General features: G+C 37.9%; 1 protein-coding gene and 1 pseudogene across 4 annotated transcripts in view; both read right to left on the bottom strand.

The window, feature by feature from the left end:
• LOC145254898 (zeta-sarcoglycan-like) overlaps positions 1 to 13,478 on the bottom strand; it is a 367,875-nt gene that overhangs the window by 281,562 nt on the left and 72,835 nt on the right. The gene's annotated exons all lie outside the window — the stretch shown is intronic.
• Positions 6,900 to 7,044, bottom strand: LOC145265374 (U2 spliceosomal RNA; annotated as a pseudogene).

Raw genomic sequence — 13,478 nt, 5'->3', positions numbered from 1 at the left:
ACATTAGAGACGTAAAGAACGTTTGAGATAACGTTGGAGGCGTGAATGTGCTAGAGAAGACGATCACATGGCTGTGACGTCACGGCTGTGACAATGAAGAAATAAATGTCGTTGTTACAAAGAAAATGCGAGCTGAAGTTCTTTTCTATTCTTTGTTTGCTTTGCGAATGAGGCATACAGCATATTGGTTCATGTACGTTATATATATATATATATATACATCTCCATGCACATGCACGCACTAGGGCTGTGGAGTCCAAGAAGTCAGGAGAAAATTCATAGCTTTAGAAATCGGACCTTTTAAAATATCAGGAATCGCAAGAGTTAGCCTACAATGTCACTTATGTTTACATATATAAGTAAAGCCCCCCGGGTGTAAATAGTTTGTTTAGTGTATATATAAGATTTAAGCAGTTTTGAAATGCTGCTTATTTTGTATTTAATTTTTGCTTCCTAAATGATGAAGTGGTTACCCTCTTTTTGTTTTGTGTCGCCCCACCCCCTTTTTGTTGTCAGGATGTATTTTTTTTTAATTTATTTTAAAAAATTGTTTTCGTTTATTAAATATTCAAATATTTACTTGTAAGACAGGCATATGGATGCAATATTTCGGTGATGGAACAGAGGTTGGAGTTTGGCTGATAGTGTGGGACTTATTAAGTTAGACAGGGTAAAAAAAACACAGTCTCTAAGAGATAGAAACTAGTGATAAATGCACCAGCCTAGATGTGACAACAATACTCCATGCATGGGCGAATGGTTTTGTAGTGATATAGGATACTGGCAGACACAAGTAATTTTTCTAACACGGTAGAGTGAGCCAACCTTCTTTGCCGCAACCTTGGCAATGTCCTCAATGCATTTCTCTCAATTCATGTTGCCTGTGAATGTTAATTCGAGGAATTTGAAAGAAGAACTCTCAAGTAGAGCGTGATTAGTCATGACTATCGGTGATTAAGAAGGTTTCTTGTAATTGTTAAAGGAAAGACTCTTAGTCTTAGCAGCATTGAATAGTTATTTCTTTTGAAGAGAAAAGTGTGCATTTTTGAGACTCCAAGAAATAAGGAAAAAAGAACTCCTTATATTCTGTGCTTGGACATTTCATGATTCAATAATATAATTTTATTCTTCATCATTCAAAATTTTTCATACATATTAGGTCGGTGCAAAAATAATGTTTTTTGAAATTCAACTTCAATAAAGTGCTGCTTCCAGAAGAGAGGTTTACATTATTACTTTCCTGCCTGGTGCCAACCTGCCAGTATGTAGATTTATCTTTACTCAATTTTTTTTTTTTTTATAAGTCATTGTCTACGACTTCTTATTTGGTATTAGAAGCTGTCCGGGAAGGTGTAGCTCCGTTTGCAACTTGAGGAACATGCTGGATGGGTTGAGGAGACAGCACATAATGTTTTTGAATAATTGGTCAGGGCTTACTTCCGATGAGAAATATCCTAATGTCAGAGTCTTTGATAAACCCCTGTACAGCGAGACTGAATGCACCCAAAAATAGTGTCTAGTGGCCATTCAGTTTCTTCCCAGTAGACGTTCAGTTTGTGAATGTTTTATGTGATATGAGAAAATACGAAGGATCACTTTGTGGCTGGTCTTCAATTCTGAATGTTTCACTATATGCTTAAAATAAAAAGTTTCATAAATGACTAAAAACTATCAGTGATCACTGATAGCTCTAAGTATATATTTCTTCAACTAGAGGGAGTAGGGAAGTAGTTTGACGGAGGGTGGATATTTTGTTATTTTTTTTCGATCAGGCAATGTGATTTTGGAATACCTCAATGCGATTGGCTATTTGCTTAGTCCATGTGATATAATCAAGGCCATATAAAACTACTAGAAGGACATAAATAAAATTTTACTTTAGCAGTTCTTGGTACCCTTTTTGATTTTAGAATGTGCTTTTGGAAAGCCGCCCAACCCAGCCCGATTCGGTTTCAATGTCGTCTCGTGATCACTGGAGAAAGTCAATTTACGTCTTAAACAAGTGAAATATGCATGGTCCCTGTGAGTGTACAGTGAACGAGGCATAAAAGTAATGACTAAGTTCAGTATTCCCCCCTCCATTTAACCCCAAAAGTCCCCAAGCCTTAACATGTTTAAATTTGAGTTCAGCACCATGCAAAACTGCTAAATAGACATACATGTTTAAATTTGAGTTCAGCACCATGCAAAACTGCTAAATAGACATACACAGAAAATTTTGGACAAATATGGTAAAATAGTTCCAAAAATGGAGTGTTTTCATTGGCCCTAAAAGAGCCTACAGGGCACACCCAAGAGTTATCACAAAGTATAGACAAACAAAATTATATAGAAATCAGTTAGTTACAACTTTTCAGAAAGTTTTATAAAAATGCAAGGCATTTTTTTTAATAAGCACAAAAGTGTCAATTTTAGCCATTTTAACTCGAAAGGCATCCCTTGGAGGGCAACCAGAGTTTTCCCAGAAAATCTGTTCTTACTTTTTTACTCATATCATGTTTAATGTTTGTGCAAAATTTCCAAATATTCCAAGGCATAGTTATTGAGAAAAGTGCGGACAGATGAACGGACAAAGCTGAATTTACAGGTCCATCCTCCTTTTGTCAGGGAACCAATAAATGAATTGGGTGACCTGTTTCCTAGGTTTATTGTGAATAGACATGTTTAGCTTAAACTGTAATCAAACTGTACATTCTGTTTTCTCTATGTTTATTTATAATCCTATCTCCTTTGCAGATGCATTAACAAAAACTTTGAAGTTTATGCGTGCATTCATTAACAAGAGTGATATCATCAGCATAGGAGAGGTTGGAGAGGATTTGCCTACCTGTAGAAAAACCGCTTTGGCAAGTCATGCTTTGAGAGTATGTTAGAAGGCAAAAAGAGGCGGAGGAAAGCCAAGCAGAAAGTGGAGAGAAAATGTTTTTGATTGGGCATCTCTCAACAGTTGGGTGTTAATCAACCAACTTGCCCTGGATCGGAAGGAATGGTGAAAAATAAGTCATGTTAGTTCACAATCTATACCAAGTGGAAGATGCGACTGATGATAATATTGTTTTTTAATGATATATATTTTTATCGGTATAGAAAACGAGGTGGTAAAAATAGGAAATCTCTAGAAAGATTTTTATTTGTTCGCTGCATCATGTGATGTCATGCATCTTCCATAACCAGCGCCTATAAAAATTTCATCTCATAAGGATTCTTCGATTGTTAAACTGTAAGACATACATTTCTTTCTCCTTTTTATGTTTGAAATTAGTAACAGTAAGAATAAACTAATCGAATTTTATCATGCTTCGTTGATACTTCTTTCAGACGTAACTGATCTTTCTTCAGAGGTGTTTTGCAAACGTTGGTCTGTGTTCTTAAAAAGAAAAAAAAATGGTGAGACTATAACCTTTGCTAATTCACAAAAACAAATGAGATTTTCTTTTTTTAAGCAATTACATGTAAATAGCCTGAAAAAAGTAGTCAGTAAAAAAGAAAAATATATTTTAGACTTTAGAGTGGGAGGGGAGGTGATCATTCTCGCATATAAATTTAACTTAAAATGATCACCAGGTGATAATGATCACCCACTTCCGGACCAGATAGCATATTTAAGGATGTCTTAATATATATTTCTTTCTAGCCAGAAAAAAATAAATCAAAGTTTTAAAACTCTTGAGCACGTCAGTTTAAAAATATATGAAAATATAAATAAACTTTAAACAGTAAGTATTACGTTGCCTCAGAATCACATGAATCAAAATGACCAAATTAAAAAAAACATAATTGTGATTGTTTATTTTAGAGCTGTTATGGCAGTTTTAAGATAAGGTGGTCGTTAATAAAAAGAGGTGACAAAACAGTTTTAAAATAAAGTGAAATTTATTCCCTACAAACATTAAGTTTTTTTTAAATATTTTGAGACATTCGTTTTTTTTTAATATTTTATGAGACATTCGTTTTTTTTTTAAATATTTTATGAGACATTCGTTTTTTTTTAATATTTTATGAGACATTCGTTTTTTTTTTAAATATTTTATGAGATATTCGTTTTTTTTTTTTATATTTTATGAGACATTCGTTTTTTTTTTTTGTTTATCCATTTATTTATAATACAAATTACTCATCTCAAAAAGAATTACAATTAATTGAATAATATGGTTTGTTGTTGTTTAGAATCTTCAATTATATCCAATATTTTTTAAGTTCTCGGTTATTTTTCTGCATTTCTTTTGAGCATGGATCAGATTTCATTGTATACAGCACAATTACGACACACCGGTTCTCATTAGCTCACTGAAGTTAAGCAACATTGAGCCTCAAAATGGGTAACCATTTGGGAATTCCAGGTACTGTATGTGCTTTCCGCTTACTTTGGCATCGTTTCCTGTTGTCTTGGACTTCTCCTGGCCACTAGACTAAAGCAGTGCTGATTCAGGAGATGTGTGGTTGGGGATTGCGCAACTATTGTCTCACAATTACACATACAGCTACCCTTACAGGGGTATCCATTGTCTTTCGAGACAAAATTGAGGTGATGAGATTTGATTGCTTCTCTAAGCATTCAGCAGTGGGGAGTTTACTGAAAAATATCCCACTTCCGAATGCCAGACCTGTATGTGAGATCGTATCAGTTTGATTACATTCACAAAAATGATAGTGTATATGTGCAAATGATAATGTATATGTGCAAAAAAAAAAAATTATAGTGTATATGTGCAAAAAAAATGATAGTGTATATGCGCAAAAAATGATAGTGTATATGTGCAAATGATAATGTATATGTGCAAAAAAAAAATTATAGTGTATATGTGCAAAAAAAATGATAGTGTATATGCGCAAAAAATGATAGTGTATATGTGCAAAAAAAAATGATAGCGTATATGTGCAAAAAAAAAAAAGATAGCGTATATGTGCAAAAAAAAAAATGATAGTGTATATGTGCAAATAAAATTATAGCGTATATGTGCAAAAAAAAATGATAGTGTATATGTGCAAAAAAATGATAGTGTATATGTGCAAAAAAAAAATTATAGCGTATATGTGCAAATGATAGTGTATATGTGCAAATAAAGCGCCTATGCAACATATCACACATCTAATTACTCAAACGTTTTGCTTACATAAAGCAAGCATGGAAGACATTTCACTCACATAGAAAGTCTCATACTAACACAAATACAACTTGCCTTCAGTTATTCTCAAACATCTTTCTCAATAAATGTTATATTTTAATCACTGTATTATCATGGTGATACGGCATAATCACGCTGACACACCGGTTCCCAGTGGATCACCGAAGCTAAGCAATGTTGAACCTGGTCAGTGCTAAATGGGTGACCATTTGGAACTTCCAGGTGCTGTATGTGTTCTCTGTTTATCTCGGCATTGTTTCCAGTCGTTCTGGACTTTTCCTTGTTACTTGACTCAAACAGTGCCGATTCCGGAGAGGTGTGGTCGGGAACTGCGTAACCCTTGCCTCACAATTACACACGCAGCTGTCCCTAGAAGGGGTATCCTTTGTCTTGCGAGACTGAACGGAGGCATCGGATTATCATGGTTTAATCGTTATCTTGATCACTTATATTTTGAACTTAATCTAGTTTGATTGTCATGTACTTATTTACAATGCCTCCCCACGGGACAGAGTTAGACACCAGGGTCGTTTTTTAACGTGGAGAAAAGGTACAAAAATAAAAATTGTCTCAGTCGTGAAGGATTTCTCCTCCACCGAAAGAGAACAAGAAAATGAAGTGCAGCATCTGAAGAACAGATACTACACTTTGTATTTATTTGCTTCCCCACGTAGCAAATTAGGCACAAGGCCGTTTTTTAATGTGGAGATGGAGGGAAGGGGGGAGGGAAGGGGGGCACCAGCTCCCGAGAGGTGGGAAATGGGAGCTGGATTAGAAACTGTTGGTATGAAGGGTTGCCCTTTCAGTGACCAAGTTCAGATATGTGGGGTTGGCCCCACATATGGTCTTTGCTAGTCATAGCTTTGCAACATCTGCCGGAACAGATGGTATTTATTTGCTCCCCCACCGAGCAAATTAGGCACAAGGCCGATTTTTAATGTGAGGAGTGAAGGGAGGGGGAAGGGAAAAAGGGGACCAGCTCCCGAGAGGTGGGAAATGGGAGCTGGTTAAAGGTCAGGCATGTGGGGTTGCCCCCACATCTGGTCTTTGCTAGTCATAGCTAGTCATAGCTTGCAGCATCTGCCGGAACAGATGGTATTTATTTGCTCCCCCACCGAGCAAATTAGGCACAAGGCCGATTTTTAATGTGAGGAGTGAAGGGGAAATGGGGACCAACTCCCCGGGGAGGAGGGGAGCTGGATAGTGACAATTGGTATGAAGGGTTGCCCCTACATTGACCAAGGTCTTATATGTGGGGTCGCCCCCACATATGGTCTTTGCTTGCAGTATCTGCCGGAACAGATGGTATTTATTTGCTCCCCCACCGAGCAAATAAGGCACAAGGCCGATTTTTAATGTGAGGAGTGAAGGGAGGGGGAAGGGAAAAAGGGGACCAGCTCCCGAGAGGTGGGAAATAGGAGCTGGTTAACGGTCAGGCATGTGGGGTTGCCCCCACATCTGGTCTTTGCTAGTCATAGCTTGCAGTATCTGCCAGAACAGATGGTATTTATTTGCTCCCCCACTGAGCAAATTAGGCACAAGGCCGTTTTTAATGTGAGGTAAAAAACCAGCTCCCCTAAAAGTAGGCAAAAAGGGGGCACTCTGGTTACCAAAAATAATAATTGTCCCAGTATAGAGGGTTTCCCCTCCATTGACTGGTACAAATTATCTTAAGTGCAGCATCTGCCGGAACAGATGGTATTTATTTGCTCCCCCACTGAGCAAATTAGGCACAAGGCCGTTTTTAATGTGAGGTAAAAACCAGCTCCCCTAAAAGGGGTCACTCTGGTTACCAAAAATAATAATTGTCCCAGTATAGAGGGTTTCCCCTCCATTGACTGGTACAAATTATCTTAAGTGCAGTATCTGCCGGAACAGATACTACACTTTGATCTTGACCAAAAGGCCAAGAAAGTTTGATTGTCATGTAATCTACAAAGCCTGCAACCTCAGCTGATTATATACAAAAACCTGACTCAAATCTATACAAAACTTACTGATTCTTGACTCCCTATTTTAGAGGTGAGGAGCAGTCTCAAAAAAAATCTGAAAAAAAAAAAAAAAATGATCTGATTTTGACTCGTACTAGATTTACTGACCGCAGACAGGTAGGGTGAAAAAAAAAATTGACTAATGTTCGTTTTAAAAAGGTTGAATCCAATGTCTGCAGAAATTGCAGGCTTCAACTGACTCCACATTATTACTATTCATTTCCACCATTTTAAGAGACAGGAAATATTAATCTGTCGAATAATGAACGATAAAGTTTTGGAAAGGAAGTTCTGACATTTTGTTATTTTGTTGATTATTATTTATTTTTTTTCATCTTATAATTGAAATGCAACACTTTTTTCTTTACACATGATCTAATCATTTTTCTTATTTTTACTGATTTATAAGGACTAACATGTTTAATCTTATTGTTTCCATTCTAATATTTCATCTCGTGTTGACTATCAGCCTCAAGTGTTCTAACAGGTTCCAGATGTCTACCTCCGCTGTCAGGAAGACAGGGGCGAAGAGCTGGAGTCAGCAATTTCTGAAGTTAGAAGTCAATTTTTTTTTTTTTTAACCTACCACACTTCTAAGAGGTTATGCTTCTTTCCAGCTTTTGTTTGTTAGTAATTACAAGGTAGAATGAGAAAAGTGTCGCCCCTAAAAAAAAAAAAACAAAAAAAAAAAAACAAACAAAAAAAACACTACAGCTTTATTTTAAAACTTTTATTGAAAATATTAAGTCAGGTAACTTGATTATGTAGTACACCTGATATCCATTCAATGTAGCCGCCTTCAGCCTCAATCACAGCCTCGATATGGGTCTGGAACTGGGAGCATGCCTTTTCCACAAGCACTGGTGGAAGCTCGGCGAATACTCGGCAGATGGTGGCGATTAGGCTGGCTTTGGTGTTGTGAGAGGTCATGTTCGTAATGTTCTCGACATAAGACCAAACGAAGTGGTCCAGCAGGTTCAGATCAGGGAAGGAGGGATGGCATTGAGAGAAGAGTACAAAGTCGTAACACTCTTTCTGAAGTTAAGCCTGGGTTCCTTTATACTTGTGGACCAGTGCTGAGTTCTGTTACCACACTCAGGGTCTGCCAGCAGCCACCTGATTGCACCAGATCACCACTCTCTTCAACACATCCAGGTACATTTTGTTATTGACTTTCAAGCCGACTTCAAAGATGTGAGGTGGAATGATGTGGCCCTTACTTGAAATCACACTAAAGATCATAACCGTGGGTTGTCTGATGTGTTGAGTTGTACCTTCAAGTGTTGAACCGTCCGGATTTGCATTGTGAGGGTGCTGGCGATGATCCCGTTGTTATAACTTGGATCTGTAGAGAGCATGAGTTGTACAACGACATATCTCCAATCTCACTTGTTGAACATTATGTCACTTTCAGACATGATAAAAGACTCATATCGGTCTTGGCCAACTATTAGATGGTCTGCAACAAAAATTTAAAAAAACCCGGTTTTCATCAAACAGAAATGGAATCATGTTGTCTTTTCTGGGACGACAATTTTATCGTTCCATCCTGTATATATAATAACTATAAATTTGATTGTTATGAAAATTTTTTATCTGAAATCTGTAGAGTGACTCCCACAACTGGTACCCATAGAATCTATATAACTAGAAAAGTGAAATTGTGTGTGTGTGTGTGTGTATTTCCCTACCAAACTACTCTGTCAATTTTCAGTCTATAGACTCGAGATTTGACATAAGGCGTATTGAGATTAGGAAAATCTTAATCAGTTTCGGCCAGAAATTTGACTATCAAGGGGTCAAAGTTCAACGATTTGACCTTTGAAAACTACCAAACTTCTCCGGCAATTTTGGGTCTAAACACTTGAAATTTTACATGTAGGTTACTTGGGCATGGATCAAACTTTTTAATTTGATTTGAGCCCAAAACAAATGTTAAGGGGTCAAAATTGGGGTCAAAGTTAAAAAAAATTGACGTTTGCCGTTTCTACCAAATTACTCAGCCAACTTTTGGTCTAAACATTTGAAATTTTACATAAAGTGTATTCAGACATAGGGCAAGCTTTTTAATCGTTTTTTTTTTTTTTTAACCGAAAATTTGGCTGTCAATGGGTCAAAGTTCAAAAGATTTGACCTTTGAGATCTCTAGCAAACTATTCAGCCAATTTTGACTAAACATTTGAAATTTTACATAAAGGGTATTTAGACATACAGCAAGCTTTTTAATCAGTTTTAGGGCGAAAATTTGGCTACCCACAGGTCAAAGTTGAGACAGTTGACCTTTGCAGTTTTTACCAAACTCCTCTACCAATTTTGGGTCTAAACACTTGAAATTTTAGATGTAGGTTACCTGGACACGAGTCAAACTTTTTAATATATACACTTTTTTTTTTTTTTTTTTTTTACATGGGGTTCACCACTTATCAAGGCCCAATGGCCACTCAGGGATAAGGGTTATTGTGTGTACAGTAATCAAAGGGATAGTGTAGCAATAGTATTGGAGAATTTGTAAGGTGTCATTACTTGGGGGGGGCGGTTCATCAGAAATTTGTTTGTGTTGGACTTGAAGACATCCAGGTTGAAGTCGGGAGGGAAACAGGCAAGCGGTACAGAGTTCCACAGGCGTGCAGTTCTAAGAAAGAAGCTTTTTTCATGGTATCTATGTTTTGATTTAGGCACAGATAGGGAGTGGGGAAAATTATTGACGGTGGTTTTAGCTAGTCAGGTGTTTTTTGAAAAAGATTGGCGAAAGGGGACCAGAGAATGGAGCTCAGACGAGCACCTGCCATGGAAATAACAATAGAACAATGACAGGCTCGCTACGTCTCTTCTATGGGAAAGAGGTTGCAGGGTAGAGAAAAGGGCATCCCGCACTAAGCCACGGAGTCTATTTTGTACTCTGTCAAGGCAGGATAGGCTGTTTTTAGCAGCCCCCGCCAAGATGTGGCAGCAGTACTCCATCTTTGGACGTACTTGGCTCTTATATAGATAGAGAATTGCATCATTAGTGAGATATCTTCTGGAGCGGTAGAAGGATCCCACCATATTCCCAGCAACCTTGGTCACAGACTTGATGTATGTGTTCCATTTAAGATCAGGTGTAAAGGTCAAACCCAAGAGCTTATCAAAGCCTGGGGCCTCCCTTAGACGAGAGCCATCCATTTCAATTGATGCCAGATGGGGATCAGAGCATTTATAGGAGCTAAAGTTATGAACAGTACATAGGGCCCAAGCAAAGCTGGGCTGAACCGCGAATCATTAATAAAATTTGTAATCCTATATGCAATTCAACCATATTTGGTACCAGTTCAGTCTACGAGGGGCGTGCAATAAGTAATGCCCCTGATCCACTTCCCATAATAGTAGAGCAATGAAACTTGGCACAGTTATTAGTCTTTCTCTACGTAGGAACCACCTAGAGTTATGCATTTCTCCCATTGTTTGATGCAGCTCTGGAGACCGTTTTTGTAGAACACCTCAGGTTGGTCCTCCAACCACGATGTCACTTCAGAAATCAAGGCTGCATCATCTGGGAAACGCTTTCCTTTCAAAAACAACTTCATGGCTGGGAAGAGGTGAAAGTCAGAGCGTGCAAGGTCAGGAGAGAAGGGAGGATGGGGTAGGATTTCATAACCACACGCTCGTGCTTCTGATCTGGCGACATGCGAGTTGTGGACTGGAGCGTTGTCCTGCAGGCGCAGAGTAACTTTGTTGATCTTGCCCCGCCTCTTGATTGATAGCTTCCCTTAATTTCCTCAAAAGTGAAGCATAATAGGCTCCTGTAATTGTGGTACCCTTTGCCAGGAAATCTCATCACTACTCCGTCCTGGTCCCAGAAGACTGTGAGCATGACCTTGCCTTCTTTGGAGATGGTGAGTCCAAGTGCTTCCACTGCATTGACTGGGATTTGGTCTCTGGATCATAGTGATGGATCCAAGTTTCATCCTGTGTAATCAGTCTTTTGAAAAATTTTGACTCATCTTGGCACATCTCCAAATTCATCCTCGAGCACTCGACGTGTTCTCGCTTCTGGAATGGTGTGAGCAACCTGGGAATCCATCTGGCAGACACCTTAAGCATATGCAAATGGTCATGAATGATAGTTTCCACAGTACTAATCTTGACATCTTGGGCTATTTGGTGAATAGTAATGCACCGATCTTCACAAATAGCAGCTTCAACTTGATGGACAGATGCCTCATCAATGGCAGAAGGGGGGGGGCGACCAGGTCTGGGAGCTGTTTCCACAGACTTCCGGCCATGTTTGAATTCATGATGCCAGCGTTTTACAAGGTCATATGATGGGGCATTATCACCATAAGTTTCTTTCATTTCATCAAAAGTCTGTGATGTGCGTCCTTTCAAATACAAAAACTGGATCACTGCTCGACATTCAACAGGCTCCATTTCACACCTAACTCAGTTCAAACACCTGTAAAACAAACCACAATTAGTTTAGAGCTGTAATTTGCCACATAACCCATAAAGATATAAATCATTGCACGTGCAAAATTTCAGCTAGATCAGACAACTGGAAGTGGGTCAGGGGCATTACTTACTGCACGCTCCTCATATATCTGACTTGTCCACCAAATGTCAGTAATGAAATCCAACAGTCTTTGTTTTATCTCTATTATATTTTTTTTATTTTATTTTTTTTTTTTTCTTCCTTTGAAGATTGTAATGCCGGGTATGGGGCAGCCAAACCAGCTGCCAAGATTGCCCCACTTTTTTATTGAAACCAACCGAGAGCTCTTTTTAGTATCCTCGCTGTTCCCTTAAGTGCAATTGTCTGAATCTCTTTTGCACTTGGTTCACCAGGAATATTAGTTAGGTAGGACTTCAGGTTCTTCTTCATAAGTCCTGTGGCATTCACACATGACCATTAAAATATCCACAGTAGAACAAGCTTGCTTAAATCCATACTGCTGGTCAAAACGGAATTTTATATTTATAAAGTGGTGGACTACTGTTCAAAGTATATATATTATTTTTTGGGGGGGAATTCATTATTGAGATGAGTATTATTTATTAATTTATTTATTGCAAACTATTATCCTCATCTTTCTTAGATGTTTCGCAACGGTTCGCCCAACTATTCCTCTGACCTTCATCAGGTGGTAACCGTGACGGGATAGGACTCTGAATCTACTAACTGCATTCTCATCAATTACTGCCATCTTTACCTTAATATAACACTACTTTGAATCAATGCCTGTTTTTATGGTATTGAAACCATTTTAAAGTTTGCGAAGCTTACGCACATGTCTAATGTGTCCCTTAAAAAATAAAAAGCAAAAACGTTTGACAAAAATCTCGTCCAATAATTCTAGAATTACCAAATGTGGTAAGATGACGACAACTATAGAAGGCAGTAATTGCTGAGAATGCAGTTAGGAGATTCGGAGTTCCTATCCCGCCGTGGTTACCACCTGAGGAAGGCCAGAGGAATAGTTGGCCGAAACGTTGTGAAACAACATCTAAGAAAGATGAGGATAATAGTCTGCAATAAAATAAATTAATGCTCAAAGGTTTTAGTGAAGACGGGAGGAGACTAATGGAACAATAACTGGACAGGTCAGTTCTTTTACCAGAATTCTTGAATACTGGGACCACAGAGGCAATTTTCCAGCTATCGGGGAAGCAAGACTCAGCAAGGTATTTATTGAAGAATTTGGAGAGAACAGGGTTTAGCTCAGCGAAGCATTTCTTTACTAGTATAGCAGGTTGCAGATCAAGTCTACATGCTTTGAAGGTGGTAATGTTTGTTATGATATTACAAGCATGAGAAAAGGTGATTTTAAAATCTACAAGTTTGCTTTCTGTTCGCAAAGGGAAATTTAGAAGGGTGTGGTTTGTGGGGTCTGAGGTGAAGTCGGAGATGAATTTCCTGGTAAACTGTTCAGTCTGGTTTCTTTTTAATTCATTTGCTAAACAAAGGCTGAGTTTGAGTCTCACACTACTGATTTAGACAAATTGTGGTATAAAGCAGTTTCAAATTGGGTATTCATATTTTCTTGTATTTTATCACAAATTCCTTCCATTCAAGTAGAATACTTGCATCGAACTTTCATCATCAGATGTTTTGAATAATAATAACCTTTAATGCCACTTTGAATCAATGTCTGTTTTTATGGTATTGAAACCATTTTAAGGTTTGCGAAGCTTACGCACATGTCTAATGTGTCCCTTAAAAAATAAAAAGCAAAAACGTTTGACAAAACTCTCGTCCAATAATTCTCGAATTACCAAATGCTTTGGTTGTTTTAAAGGTATATTTTTCAATTTTTTTTTTTAACAAAGGAATCACCACTTATCAAGGCCTGAAGCCCACTCGAGGATAAGGGTTAATGGGTGTACA

The sequence above is a fragment of the Euprymna scolopes genome, chromosome 3, assembly GCF_053919585.1.
Source record: "Euprymna scolopes isolate OS-2025 chromosome 3, ASM5391958v1, whole genome shotgun sequence".
Taxonomy (NCBI): Eukaryota; Metazoa; Mollusca; class Cephalopoda; order Sepiida; family Sepiolidae; genus Euprymna; species Euprymna scolopes.
The sequence above is the reverse complement of the archived record's forward strand: the minus strand, read 5'-3'. Positions and strand labels throughout refer to the sequence as shown.